Raw genomic sequence first — 15,652 nt, forward strand, 5'->3', positions numbered from 1 at the left:
GTGGGGCGAGGGAAGGGAATGAGTGAGAGTGGAGCTGGGGGATAGTAGTGGAGCAGAAGGGGAATGAGTGAGAGTGGAGCTGGGGGAATAGTAGTGGGGCAGAGGGAGGGGAATGAGTGAGAGTGGAGCTGGGGGAATAGTAGTGGAGCAGAAGGAAGGGAAATGTGTGGAGGCAGAGGGAGGGATTGAGTGAGAGTGGAGCTGGGGAATAGTAGTGGGGCAGAAGGAAGGGGAATGAGTGAGAGTGGAGCTGGGGGAATAGTAGTGGAGCAGAAGGGAAAGGGATGAGTGAGAGTGGAGCTGGGGGAATAGTAGTGGAGCAGAGGGAGGGGAATGAGTGAGAGTGGAGCTGGGGGAAATAGTAGTGGAGCAGAGGGAAGGGAATGAGTGAGAGTGGAGCTGGGGGAATAGTAGTGGAGCAGAGGAAGGGAATGAGTGAGAGTGGAGCTGGGGGAATAGTAGTGGAGCAGAGGGAGGGGAATGAGTGAGAGTGGAGCTGGGGGAATAGTAGTGGGGCAGAGGGAAGGAATGAGTGAGAGTGGAGCTGGGGAATAGTAGTGAGCGAAGGAAGGGAATGAGTGAGAGTGGAGCTGGGGGAATAGTAGTGGAGCAGAGGGAGGGGATTGAGTGAGAGTGGAGCTGGGGGAATAGTAGTGGAGCAGAGGGAAGGGGAAGAGTGAGAGTGGAGCTGGGGGAATAGTAGTGGGGCAGAGGGAAGGGAATGAGTGAGAGTGGAGCTGGGGGAATAGTAGTGGAGCAGAGGGAGGGGAATGAGTGAGAGTGGAGCTGGGGGAATAGTAGTGGAGCAGAGGAAGGGAATGAGTGAGAGTGGAGCTGGGGGAATAGTAGTGGAGCAGAGGGAGGGGAATGAGTGAGAGTGGAGCTGGGGAATAGTGAGTGAGTGAGAGTGGAGCTGGGGGAATAGTAGTGGAGCAGAGGGAGGGGAATGAGTGAGAGTGGAGCTGGGGGAATAGTAGTGGAGCAGAGGAAGGGAATGAGTGAGAGTGGAGCTGGGGGAATAGTAGTGGAGCAGAAGGAAGGGAATGAGTGAGAGTGGAGCTGGGGGAATAGTAGTGGAGCAGAGGGAGGGGAATGAGTGAGAGTGGAGCTGGGGGAATAGTAGTGGAGAGAGGGAAGGAATGAGTGAGAGTGGAGCTGGGGGAATAGTAGTGGGGCGGAAGCGGAAATGAGTGAGAGTGGAGCTGGGGGAATAGTAGTGGAGCAGAGGAAGGGAATGAGTGAGAGTGGAGCTGGGGGAATAGTAGTGGGGCAGAAGGAAGGGAATGAGTGAGAGTGGAGCTGGGGGAATAGTAGTGGGGCAGAGGGAAGGAATGAGTGAGAGTGGAGCTGGGGGAATAGTAGTTGGAGGCAGAGGGAGGGGAATGAGTGAGAGTGGAGCTGGGGGAATAGTAGTGGAGCAGAGGGAAGGGAATGAGTGAGAGTGGAGCTGGGGGAATAGTAGTTGGAGGCCAGAGGGAGGGGAATGAGTGAGAGTGGAGCTGGGGGAATAGTAGTGGAGCAGAAGGAAGGGAATGAGTGAGAGTGGAGCTGGGGGAATAGTAGTGGAGCAGAGGGAGGGGAATGAGTGAGAGTGGAGCTGGGGGAATAGTAGTGGAGCAGAGGGAAGGGAATGAGTGAGAGTGGAGCTGGGGGAATAGTAGTGGAGCAGAGGGAAGGGAATGAGTGAGAGTGGAGCTGGGGGAATAGTAGTGGAGCAGAGGGAAGGGAATGAGTGAGAGTGGAGCTGGGGAATAGTAGTGGAGCAGAGGGAAGGGAATGAGTGAGAGTGGAGCTGGGGGAATAGTAGTGGAGCAGAGGGAGGGGAATGAGTGAGAGTGGAGCTGGGGGAATAGTAGTGGAGCAGAGGGAGGGGAATGAGTGAGAGTGGAGCTGGGGGAATAGTAGTGGAGCAGAGGGAGGGGATTGAGTGAGAGTGGAGCTGAAGGGAAAGGAAATAGCAGAGAATGAAGGAGACACAATCTAGAAAGAACAATATTTCCGTGGGAATAACAGACTTATTACTCGGGGAGACTGAGGGATGAAGCTTCAAGTGATTTGGTTTTTTCTCGCTAATCTCGGCTCTTAGTGAGTTGGGTGCGAGCGCCAGGCTGGGCAGGTCGGGCAGGGTGGGCAGTTAGGGCAGATCGGGCAGGCTGGGCAGGTCGGGCAGGCTGGGCAGGGTGGGCAGTTAGGGCAGGTCGGGCAGGCTGGGCAGGTCGGGCAGTTTGGGCAGGCTGGGTAGGTCGGGCAGTTTGGGCAGGCTGGGTAGGTCGGGCAGTTTGGGCAGGCTGGGCAGGTCGGGCCACTCGGCTGCACATTAATGTTCATTGGAAGTTTCAGCTCCGGAACGATATTTCATTGTTAAGTTGACGGGAATGACTATTCTAACAGCGGGAATGGGATAAAGTGCATTACAAGTCATTTTATTTCACTCCCGTGTCTCTCATTCCGCCAGGAGGTAAAGCGGCACAGAAAGGATTTGTTAAAGTAAATCGCCCTTCAAATAGTGCCGGCGCTCCGTGTTTATGGCTCCGGTGATTGCACCGAGATACGGGGGGGGGCGTCAGTAAGGGGGTCGCTCTGGTAATGTCTGTGTTTGTATATACAGTATATATATATATGTGTGTGTGTCATATACCGGGGCCAAATAGATCCTTATAAATGGGGCTTAGTGATGTCATTGGATATAACCAGCACTTAGTCATGTCATTCGTTATAACCAGCACTTAGTCATGTCATTCGTTATAATCATTGCTTAGTGATGTCATCGGTTATAATCAGCACTTAGTGATCTCATTGGTTATAATCAGTGCTTAGTGATGTCATCGATTATAATAAGTGCTCATTGGTGTCATTGGTTATAATCATTGCTTAGTGATGTCATTGGTTATAATCAGTGCTTAGTGATGTCATTCGTTATAATTAGTGCTTAGTGATGAAATTGGTTATAATCAGTGCTTAGTGATGTCATTGGTTATAATCAGTGCTTAGTGATGTCATTGGTTATAATCAGTGCTTAGTGATATCATTGGTTATAACCAGCACTTAGTCATGTCATTCGTTATAATTAGTGCTTAGTGATGAAATTGGTTATAATCAGTGCTTAGTGATGTCATTGGTTATAATCAGTGCTTAGTGATGTCATTGGTTATAATCAGTGCTTAGTGATATCATTGGTTATAACCAGCACTTAGTCATGTCATTCGTTATAATTAGTGCTTAGTGATGAAATTGGTTATAATCAGTGCTTAGTGATGTCATTGGTTATAATCAGTGCTTAGTGATGTCATTGGTTATAATCAGTGCTTAGTGATATCATTGGTTTATAACCAGCACTTAGTCATGTCATTCGTTATAATTAGTGCTTAGTGATGAAATTGGTTATAATCAGTGCTTAGTGATGTCATTGGTTATAATCAGTGCTTAGTGATGTCATTGGTTATAATCAGTGCTTAGTGATATCATTGGTTATAACCAGCACTTAGTCATGTCATTCGTTATAATTAGTGCTTAGTGATGAAATTGGTTATAATCAGTGCTTAGTGATGTCATTAGTTATAATCATTGCTTAGTGATGTCATCGGTTATAATCAGCACTTAGTGATCTCATTGGTTATAATCAGTGCTTAGTGATGTCATTGATTATAATAAGCGCTCATTGGTTATAATCATTGCTTAGTGATGTCATTGGTTATAATCATTGCTTAGTGATGTCATTGGTTATAATCAGTGCTTAGTGATGTCATTGGTTATAATCAGTGCTTAGTGATGTCATTTGATATAATCATTGCTTGGTGATGTCATTGGTTATAATCATTGCTTAGTGATGTCATCGGTTATAATCAGTGATGCCGTAATGATTTTTAATACCCTTATAATACACAACAAAGGCCTGCAGTGTTGCCCACAATCAAAAACTGTACAGTTGAGAAGAGCCAGGCTTCCTGCCACTGCTAGGAGACAGTTGCCCCAGGGGGGTATAGCTGGGTAATAAAGAGCTTTTGGGACCGGCTGTAGGTAGTAGAACGGTAGAAGGGTGGGGGCTCTGCACAGTAATACCCCACGTAACCCTATTGGAACTGCCCCCGCTGCCGCCATGTAAACTCACATCCTTGCACCCAGGTGCATTGTGGGCATTTAGCAAGGTGATTGGTAACGTGCCCTCCCCCTTCACAAATGAGCCCTTTTGGGTTTCACTTCACAGGTAAAAAGCCCATTTCCCTTCAGTGGATGTTGGCGAGGAGCGTTGCGCGGGTTACCTGCGGGGGCACTTGTTTAACTGTGTTTACTCACCAATTAAAACTGTCACTTGGCACCGGCTGCGCCCGGCTCCCATCAAGCGCATCGAGCATAATTAAATGTTTCTCATATAGAAACACAAAAGCCCTGAATGGTTAATCACCCGTGTACTGGCAGCGCCAAGGAGCGAGGCTTTGGGCACGGGGTTCCATCCATCACAATCTCCAGCCTCGGCGCCGCTACAGAACTGCACAGAAACGCCAGCGCATTACCCCAAAATATCGGGTTTTCTTTATTTTTTCTAGGAGAAACAAGAACATTGCAGCTGTGCAGGCCTTAGGCAGCGGGTGGGGCTCAGCCCACAGGCAGAGAATGATGATGAGATCTGAGTGAGGCAACAGGAAGCCCTAGAGCTTAGAACATCAGGTAAGGGCCCAAACAAAGAGCAATGTCAGGGTTTCCTCCATGTATTTTGTGGCCCCCTGGCTGCAGCGGAACCTAGAACTCTGACCCCTTTATTCTTCTGATTATATGGATCATCCTCCATTCAGGTAAAGTGACTCGCTGCTCTTGTATTATACCTGCACCACAGAGCTAGCAATTCGCTCAGAATAAATCCATACAAAGAGCTGTAAGTGACAGTGGCAGGGCCGATGTTAGGAGTCTCAGCCTTAAATGTGTAACTAATACAAAGAAAGTGACAGCAGAGCAAAATGGTGGGGCAGGAGGATACGGTATACAGAGCAAGGCAAGATGGAGACAGTAGGGCAAGATGGAGACAGTAGGACAAGATGGAGACAGTAGGGCAAGATGGAGACAGTAGGGCAAGATGGAGACAGTAGGGCAAGATGGAGACAGTAGGACAAGATGGAGACAGTAGGGCAAGATGGAGACAGTAGGGCATGATGGAGACAAAATGGCAGGATGGAGACAGTAGGGCAAGATGGGGACAGGAGGACAAGATAGAGACAATAGAACAAAACAGAGATAGTAGGGCAAGATGGAGACAGTAGGACAAGAGGAAGACAGTACAGCAAGATGGAGGCAGTATGGCAGGATGGAGACAAGACGGAGACAGGGCAAGATGGAGACGGTAGAGCAAGACAGAGGCAGTAGGGCAAGATGGAGACAGTAGGGCAAGATGGAGACAGTAGAACAAGACAGAGACAGTAGGACAAGATGGAGACAGTAGGGCAAGATGGAGACAGTAGGGCAAGATGGGGACAGTAGGACAAGATGGAGACAGTAGAACAAGACAGAGACAGTAGGGCAAGATGGAGACAGTTGGGGACAGATGGAGACGGATTAACTATGAGGATTAACTTCTCCTTGAAACTGGGTGAATCAAAACCAATGAGGGGATTAACTTCTCCTTGAAACTGGGTGAAACAGAAAACAATGAGGGGATTAACTTCTCCTTGAAACTGGGTGAAACAGAAAACAATGAGGGGATTAACTTCTCCTTGAAACTGAGTGAATCAGGAAACAATGAGGGGATTAACTTCTCCTTGAAACTGGGTGAAACAGAAAACAATGAGGGGATTAACTTCTCCTTGAAACTGGGTGAAACAGAAACCAATGAGGGGATTAACTTCTCCTTGAAACTGGGTGAAACAGAAAACAATGAGGGGATTAACTTCCCCTTGAAACTGGGTGAAACAGAAAACAAAAGGGGATTAACTTCTCCTTGAAACTGGGTGAAACAGAAACCAATGAGGGGATTAACTTCTCCTGGAAACTGGGTGAAACAGAAACCAATGAGGGGATTTACTTCTCCTGGAAACTGGGTGAAACAGAAACCAATGAGGGGATTAACTTCTCCTGGAAACTGGGTGAAACAGAAACCAATGAGGGGATTAACTTCTCCTGGAAACTGGGTGAAACAGAAACCAATGAGGGGATTAACTTCTCCTGGAAACTGGGTGAAACAGAAACCAATGAGGGGATTAACTTCTCCTGGAAACTGGGTGAAACAGAAAACAATGAGGGGATTAACTTCTCCTGGAAACTGGGTGAAACAGAAACCAATGAGGGGATTAACTTCTCCTGGAAACTGGGTGAAACAGAAAACAATGAGGGGATTAACTTCTCCTGGAAACTGGGTGAAACAGAAACCAATGAGGGGATTAACTTCTCCTTGAAACTGAGTGAAACAGAAAACAATGAGGGGATTAACTTCTCCTTGAAACTGGGTGAAACAGAAAACAATGAGGGGATTAACTTCTCCTTGAAACTGGGTGAATCAGAAAACAATGAGGGGATTAACTTCTCCTTGAAACTGGGTGAAACAGAAACCAATGAGGGGATTAACTTCTCCTTGAAACTGGGTGAAACAGAAACCAATGAGGGGATTAACTTCTCCTTGAAACTGGGTGAATCAGAAAACAATGAGGGGATTAACTTCTCCTTGAAACTGGGTGAACAGAAACCAATGAGGGGATTAACTTCTCCTTGAAAGTGGGTGAAACAGAAACCAAATGAGGGGATTAACTTCTCCTTGAACTGGGTGAATCAGAAAACAATGAGGGGATTACTTCTCCTGGAACTGGGTGAAACAGAAACCAATGAGGGGATTAACTTCTCCTTGAAACTGGGTGAATCAGAAAACAATGAGGGGATTAACTTCTCCTGGAAACTGGGTGAAACAGAAACCAATGAGGGGGATTAACTTCTCCTTGGAACTGGGTGAATCAGAAAACAATGAGGGATTAACTTCTCCTTGAAACTGGGTGAAACAGAAAACAATGAGGGGATTAACTTCTCCTTGAAACTGGGTGAAACAGAAACCAATGATGGGATGAACTTCTCCTTGGAACTGGTGAATCAGAAAACAATGGGGGATTAACTTCTCCTTGAAACTGGGTGAATCAGAAAAACAATGAGGGGATTAACTTCTCCTGGAAACTGGGGTGAAACAGAAACCAATGAGGGGATTAACTTCTCCTTGAAACTGGGTGAATCAGAAACAATGAGGGGGATTAACTTCTCCTGGAAACTGGGTGAAACAGAAACCAATGAGGGGATTAACTTCTCCTTGGAACTGGGTGAATCAGAAAACAATGAGGGGATTAACTTCTCCTTGAAACTGGGTGAAACAGAAAACAATGAGGGGATTAACTTCTCCTTGAAACTGGGTGAAACAGAAACCAATGATGGGATTAACTTCTCCTTGGAACTGGGTGAATCAGAAAACAATGGGGGGATTAACTTCTCCTTGAAACTGGGTGAATCAGAAAACAATGAGGGGATTAACTTCTCCTGGAAACTGGGTGAAACAGAAACCAATGAGGGGATTAACTTCTCCTTGAAACTGGGTGAATCAGAAAACAATGAGGGGATTAACTTCTCCTGGAAACTGGGTGAAACAGAAACCAATGAGGGGATTAACTTCTCCTTGGAACTGGGTGAATCAGAAAACAATGAGGGGATTAACTTCTCCTTGAAACTGGGTGAAACAGAAAACAATGAGGGGATTAACTTCTCCTTGAAACTGGGTGAAACAGAAACCAATGATGGGATTAACTTCTCCTTGGAACTGGGTGAATCAGAAAACAATGGGGGGATTAACTTCTCCTTGAAACTGGGTGAATCAGAAAACAATGAGGGGATTAACTTCTCCTTGAAACTGGGTGAAACAGAAACCAATGAGGGGGATAACTTCTCCTCATGTGTATCACATGTTACAGGTCACACAGTCGCTGCTCCTGTTGGGAGATAAACCTTTGGGGGGTAATTATAGAGTTAGTGGCGATATTGTGAGACTGATGGGGTATATATTAGGGGTGTGTTTAGAAGTCGATCAGATCACTGGAATTTAGCAAAACATTTCATTATGTTGTCTGCCAATATCAGCTCCATAGCCCCCCCCTCTTGTAATTCCCCCCCCCCCTTCTCTTCTAATTATATCCTCTCCTTCCATCCCTCCTGTCTTCTCCCATCTTTCCTTTCTCCTTCCTTCTATTATTCTCCTTTCTCTCCATCTTCCTTTTATCAGTTCTCCCCAACTGTCTCACCTTCCCCTCTCCCCCCATTTGTCTCTCTACTCCCCGAACCCCCTTTCCCTTCCCCTCTCTCCTTCTGTCTCTCATCCCCTCTCCTTTCCTTTTCTATTCCCCCCCCCCAACTGTTTGGCCTTACTCCCCCCCATCCTCCCTCTTCTCCCCCCTTCTATATTTCCCCTCTCCCCCCATTTGTCTCTCCCCGAACCCCCTTTCCCTTCCCCTCTCTCCTTCTGTCTCTCATCCCCTCTCCTTTCCTTTTCTATTCCCCCCCCCAACTGTTTGGCCTTACTCCACCCATCCTCCCTCTTCTCCCCCCTTCTATATTTCCCCTCTCCCCCCATTTGTCTCTCCCCGAACCCCCTTTCCCTTCCCCTCTCTCCTTCTGTCTCTCATCCCCTCTCCTTTCCTTTTCTATTCCCCCCCCCCAACTGTTTGGCCTTACTCCCCCCCATCCTCCCTCTTCTCCCCCCTTCTATATTTCCCCTCTCCCCCCATTTGTCTCTCCCCGAACCCCCTTTCCCTTCCCCTCTCTCCTTCTGTCTCTCATCCCCTCTCCTTTCCTTTTCTATTCCCCCCCCCAACGGTTTGGGCCTTACTCCCCCCCATCCTCCCTCTTCTCCCCCCTTCTATATTTCCCCTCTCCCCCCATTTGTCTCTCTACTCCCCGAACCCCCTTTCCCTTCCCCTCTCTCCTTCTGTCTCTCATCCCCTCTCCTTTCCTTTTCTATTCCCCCCCAACTGTTTGGCCTTACTCCCCCCCATCCTCCCTCTTCTCCCCCCTTCTATATTTCCCCTCTCCCCCCATTTGTCTCTCCCCGAACCCCCTTTCCCTTCCCTCTCTCCTTCTGTCTCTCATCCCCTCTCCTTTCCTTTTCTATTCCCCCCCCCAACGGTTTGGCCTTACTCCCCCCATCCTCCCTCTTCTCCCCCTTCTATATTTCCCCTCTCCCCCCATTTGTCTCTCTACTCCCCGAACCCCCTTTCCCCTCCCCTCTCTCCTTCTGTCTCTCATCCCCTCTCCTTTCCTTTCCTATTCCCCCCCCAACTGTTTGGCCTTACTCCCCCATCCTCCCTCTTCTCCCCCCTTCTATATTTCCCCTCTCCCCCCATTTGTCTCCCCCCGAACCCCCTTTCCCTTCCCCTCTCTCCTTCTGTCTCTCATCCCCTCTCCTTTCCCTTTTCTATTCCCCCCCCCAACTGTTTGGCCTTACTCCCCCCATCCTCCCTCTTCTCCCCCCTTCTATATTTCCCCTCTCCCCCATTTGTCTCTCTACTCCCGAACCCCCTTTCCCTTCCCCTCTCTCCTTCTGTCTCTCATCCCCTCTCCTTTCCTTTTGTATTCCCCCCCCCAACTGTTTGGCCTTACCCCCCCCATCCTCCCTCTTCTCCCCCTTCTATATTTCCCCTCTCCCCCCATTTGTCTCTCTACTCCCCGAACCCCCTTTCCCTTCCCCTCTCTCCTTCTGTCTCTCATCCCCTCTCCTTTCCTTTTTCTCTCATTGACCTCTGGGTAATGTTTGCCTTTTGTTTTCCTTGAAAGGGGGGGTTCACCTTAAAGCTAATATTTAGTATATTATAGAATGGACAATTCTTAGCAACTTTTCAATTTTTTAATTTTAGCTTTTGAATTATTTGCCTTCTTCTGACTCTTTGCAGCTCTCAAATGGGGGTCACTGACCCCGGCAGCCAAACCCTATTGCTCTGTGAGGCTCCAGTTTTATTGTTATTGTTACTTTTTATTCCTTATCTTTCTATTCAGCCCTTCTACTATTTTTATTCCAGTTTCTCATTCAAACCACTGCCTGGTTGCTAGGGTAATTTGGACTCTAGCAACCTGATAGCTGCTAAAATTCCAAACTGAAGAGCTGCTGAACAAAAAGCGAAATAATTGAAAAACTATAAATAATAAAATACAAAGACGCAAGTTGTCTCTGAATATCACCATGCCCCCCCCCCCCCCGTGCTGTACTGTAAGGGAACCCAGACAGGGGCTAGAGGGCCCCCAGAGCCACGCAGAGCAGCACAGAACCAATCGGACCCTGGCAGTACCTGGGCACACCCCCCTGTTGCACCAGTAGCGAGGGAATATCCCTGTGTTAGTATATACTAACCCCCCCCCATAGCAAGTGAATGGATCTCTATAAATACAAAGTAATAACACGACCAACCAAATATTAAAGTGGCAGCTCCTGCGTTTCGGCCAAGTCTCCCGGCGGCTCTGCCCGACTCGGGCACATAGGGCACGAGACCAATTCTCTCTCTCAGCGACTAATAAACTGCAGGGAAATTAAACTTCATCCTCCTTATTCTGCAGCAACCGTGAAACATTCCAATCATTTCAATTGTACAGAAAATATCATAGGCAATTCTACTAATGTGCAAATGGCTTATAATCACAGCCCCTTCTGTATGGCAACTCCATCCCTCCCTCTGGCCTTATGGGAAATTACCCCCGGGGGGCAGCGGCCCCCACATCTCTGACTTCTCTGCCCATTCATTTTCCTACTGAGAGTCTTAAGGGTCTCATACAGACACTGTACTATGGGGGGGGGGGGGGTATATCTGTGCCTATATATTATACAGTTACATTATGTGCATATATGATATGGGGGTTACACTGTGACAGGGGGGGGGGGGAAGATGGGGGGTATATCTGTGCCTATATATTATACAGTTACATTATGTGCATATATGATATGGGGGTTACACTGTGACAGTGGGGGGGGGGGGGAAGATGGGGGGTATATCTGTGCCTATATATTATACAGTTACATTATGTGCATATATGATATGGGGGTTACACTGTGATGACAGTGGGGGGGGGGGAAAGATGGGGGGTATATCTGTGCCTATATATTATACAGTTACATTATGTGCATATATGATATGGGGGTTACACTGTGACAGTGGGGGGGGGGGGGGAAAGATGGGGGGTATATCTGTGCCTATATATTATACAGTTACATTATGTGCATATATGATATGGGGGTTACACTGTGACAGTGGGGGGGGGGGGCTGGGGGAAAGATGGGGGGTATATCTGTGCCTATATATTATACAGTTACATTATGTGCATATATGATATGGGGGTTACACTGTGACAGTGGGGGGGGGGGGCTGGGGGAAAGATGGGGGGTATATCGGTGCCTATATATTATACAGTTACATTATGTGCATATATGATATGGGGGTTACACTGTGACAGTGGGGGGGGGGAAAGATGGGGGGTATATCTGTGCCTATATATTATACAGTTACATTATGTGCATATATGATATGGGGGTTACACTGTGACAGTGGGGGGGGGGGGGCTGGGGGAAAGATGGGGGGTATATCTGTGCCTATATATTATACAGTTACATTATGTGCATATATGATATGGGGGTTACACTGTGACAGTGGGGGGGGGGCTGGGGGAAAGATGGGGGGTATATCTGTGCCTATATATTATACAGTTACATTATGTGCATATATGATATGGGGGTTACACTGTGACAGTGGGGGGGGGGGGCTGGGGGAAAGATGGGGGGTATATCTGTGCCTATATATTATACAGTTTACATTATGTGCATATATGATATGGGGGTTACACTGTGACAGTGGGGGGGGGGGGCTGGGGGAAAGATGGGGGGTATATCTGTGCCTATATATTATACAGTTACATTATGTGCATATATGATATGGGGGTTACACTGTGACAGTGGGGGGGGGGGGGCTGGGGGAAAGATGGGGGGTATATCTGTGCCTATATATTATACAGTTACATTTTGTGCATATATGATATGGGGGTTACACTGTGACAGTGGGGGGGGGGAAAGATGGGGGGTATATCTGTGCCTATATATTATACAGTTACATTATGTGCATATATGATATGGGGGTTTACACTGTGACAGTGGGGGGGGCTGGGGGAAAGATGGGGGGTATATCTGTGCCTATATATTATACAGTTACATTATGTGCATATATGATATGGGGGTTACACTGTGACAGTGGGGGGGGGGGGCTGGGGGAAAGATGGGGGGTATATCTGTGCCTATATATTATACAGTTACATTATGTGCATATATGATATGGGGGTTACACTGTGACAGTGGGGGGGGGGGGGGAAAGATGGGGGGTATATCTGTTGCCTATATATTATACAGTTACATTATGTGCATATATGATATGGGGGTTACACTGTGACAGTGGGGGGGGGGGGGCTGGGGGAAAGATGGGGGGTATATCTGTGCCTATATATTATACAGTTACATTATGTGCATATATGATATGGGGGTTACACTGTGACAGTGGGGGGGGGGGGGGCTGGGGGAAAGATGGGGGTATATCGGTGCCTATATATTATACAGTTACATTATGTGCATATATGATATGGGGGTTACACTGTGACAGTGGGGGGGGGAAAGATGGGGGGTATATCTGTGCCTATATATTATACAGTTACATTATGTGCATATATGATATGGGGGTTACACTGTGACAGTGGGGGGGGGGGGGGCTGGGGAAAGATGGGGGGTATATCTGTGCCTATATATTATACAGTTACATTATGTGCATATATGATATGGGGGTTACACTGTGACAGTGGGGGGGGGGCTGGGGGAAAGATGGGGGGGTATATCTGTGCCTATATATTATACAGTTACATTATGTGCATATATGATATGGGGGTTACACTGTGACAGTGGGGGGGGGGGCTGGGGGAAAGATGGGGGGTATATCTGTGCCTATATATTATACAGTTACATTATGTGCATATATGATATGGGGGTTACACTGTGACAGTGGGGGGGGGGGGCTGGGGGAAAGATGGGGGGTATATCTGTGCCTATATATTATACAGTTACATTATGTGCATATATGATATGGGGGTTACACTGTGACAGTGGGGGGGGGGGCTGGGGGAAAGATGGGGGGTATATCTGTGCCTATATATTATACAGTTACATTATGTGCATATATGATATGGGGGTTACACTGTGACAGTGGGGGGGGGGGGAAAGATGGGGGGTATATCTGTGCCTATATATTATACAGTTACATTATGTGCATATATGATATGGGGGTTACACTGTGACAGTGGGGGGGGCTGGGGGAAAGATGGGGGGTATATCTGTGCCTATATATTATACAGTTACATTATGTGCATATATGATATGGGGGTTACACTGTGACAGTGGGGGGGGGGGGGCTGGGGGAAAGATGGGGGGTATATCTGTGCCTATATATTATACAGTTACATTATGTGCATATATGATATGGGGGTTACACTGTGACAGTGGGGGGGGGGCTGGGGAAAGATGGGGGGTATATCTGTGCCTATATATTATACAGTTACATTATGTGCATATATGATATGGGGGTTACACTGTGACAGTGGGGGGGGGGGCTGGGGGAAAGATGGGGGGTATATCTGTGCCTATATATTATACAGTTACATTATGTGCATATATGATATGGGGGTTACACTGTGACAGTGGGGGGGGGGGGAAAGATGGGGGGTATATCTGTGCCTATATATTATACAGTTACATTATGTGCATATATGATATGGGGGTTACACTGTGACAGTGGGGGGGGGGGGAAAGATGGGGGGTATATCTGTGCCTATATATTATACAGTTACATTATGTGCATATATGATATGGGGGTTACACTGTGACAGTGGGGGGGGGGGGCTGGGGAAAGATGGGGGGTATATCTGTGCCTATATATTATACAGTTACATTATGTGCATATATGATATGGGGGTTACACTGTGACAGTGGGGGGGGGGGGAAAGATGGGGGGTATATCTGTGCCTATATATTATACAGTTACATTATGTGCATATATGATATGGGGGTTACACTGTGACAGTGGGGGGGGGGGCTGGGGAAAGATGGGGGGTATATCTGTGCCTATATATATACAGTTACATTATGTGCATATATGATATGGGGGTTACACTGTGACAGTGGGGGGGGGGGCTGGGGGAAAGATGGGGGGTATATCTGTGCCTATATATTATACAGTTACATTATGTGCATATATGATATGGGGGTTACACTGTGACAGTGGGGGGGGGGCTGGGGGAAAGATGGGGGGTATATCTGTGCCTATATATTATACAGTTACATTATGTGCATATATGATATGGGGGTTACACTGTGACAGTGGGGGGGGGCTGGGGGAAAGATGGGGGGTATATCTGTGCCTATATATTATACAGTTACATTATGTGCATATATGATATGGGGGTTACACTGTGACAGTGGGGGGGGCTGGGGGAAAGATGGGGGGTATATCTGTGCCTATATATTATACAGTTACATTATGTGCATATATGATATGGGGGTTACACTGTGACAGTGGGGGGGGGGCTGGGGGAAAGATGAGGGGTATATCTGTGCCTATATATTATACAGTTACATTATGTTGCATATATGATATGGGGGTTACACTGTGACAGTGGGGGGGGGGGGAAAGATGGGGGGTATATCTGTGCCTATATATTATACAGTTACATTATGTGCATATATGATATGGGGGTAAATGTATAGTATGGGGCTCCTATTGTGTTTTAGGCAACTCTGCAGCCCCCCTGCCCTGTTTGGGACCCCCCCAAAGACGTCACTTTACTTGGCAGCAGCGTTCCGATTGCCCATAGCACAATTGGAAGATTTATTTTGCATTCTCATCCACATGAATAAAGCCCAGTAATCAGCGTGACATCATCGGGGGGGGTTTATACCCCGGGGCCCCTCATTTACAAATGCAGAAACACCTACGACGATGACACTTCCCAAAATCAGCATTAACGAGGGCAGAGCTGGCAGCCTCATTAGCACCGCCGGGTGTCAGCACCACTGGGACGTCAGCAACCTGCTAAATCCACCGCACCATGTGACGGAGCAAAGGATCATGGGTAATCGCTGCACTTAAATAGCACAAGCGACCCCAGTTACCCAATAGGGGGGGTAGTAATGCCCCCCCCCACATGCACTGGGCAATTGGGTTGAGCACGATATGAGTCAACTTACTATTTGTGGGTGGATCTATTGATGATTGGCAGCCTACACTCAATAGGCCACTTCTTTGTACAGTGCTCTATAATGACAATAGTGTGTAACTAGGCAGAACTGCACTGCCCCTTTTATAAACTGGCACAAATGCCCCCACCCAAGCCCAGTGACCGCCCCGCGCCGCTCCCTGGCACCGCGTCTGAGCGACCAATGGGATAAAATGGAAGTGAAATCTGCAGGAAAAAGCTTTTTAGCTCATCAGAAAAGTGACAGATTTCTCTTCCAGGGAACATGGAATGTGTGTTAGAAACTGTGTGTTAAGTGGAGCGGTGGGGGGGGGGTGCCCCGGGCTCTGACACGTGAGCTAACACTTTAATCTCTGCAAAAACAAAGGTGTAAACTTTG

The sequence above is a fragment of the Xenopus tropicalis genome, chromosome 7 (assembly GCF_000004195.4).
Source record: "Xenopus tropicalis strain Nigerian chromosome 7, UCB_Xtro_10.0, whole genome shotgun sequence".
Taxonomy (NCBI): domain Eukaryota; kingdom Metazoa; phylum Chordata; class Amphibia; order Anura; family Pipidae; genus Xenopus; species Xenopus tropicalis.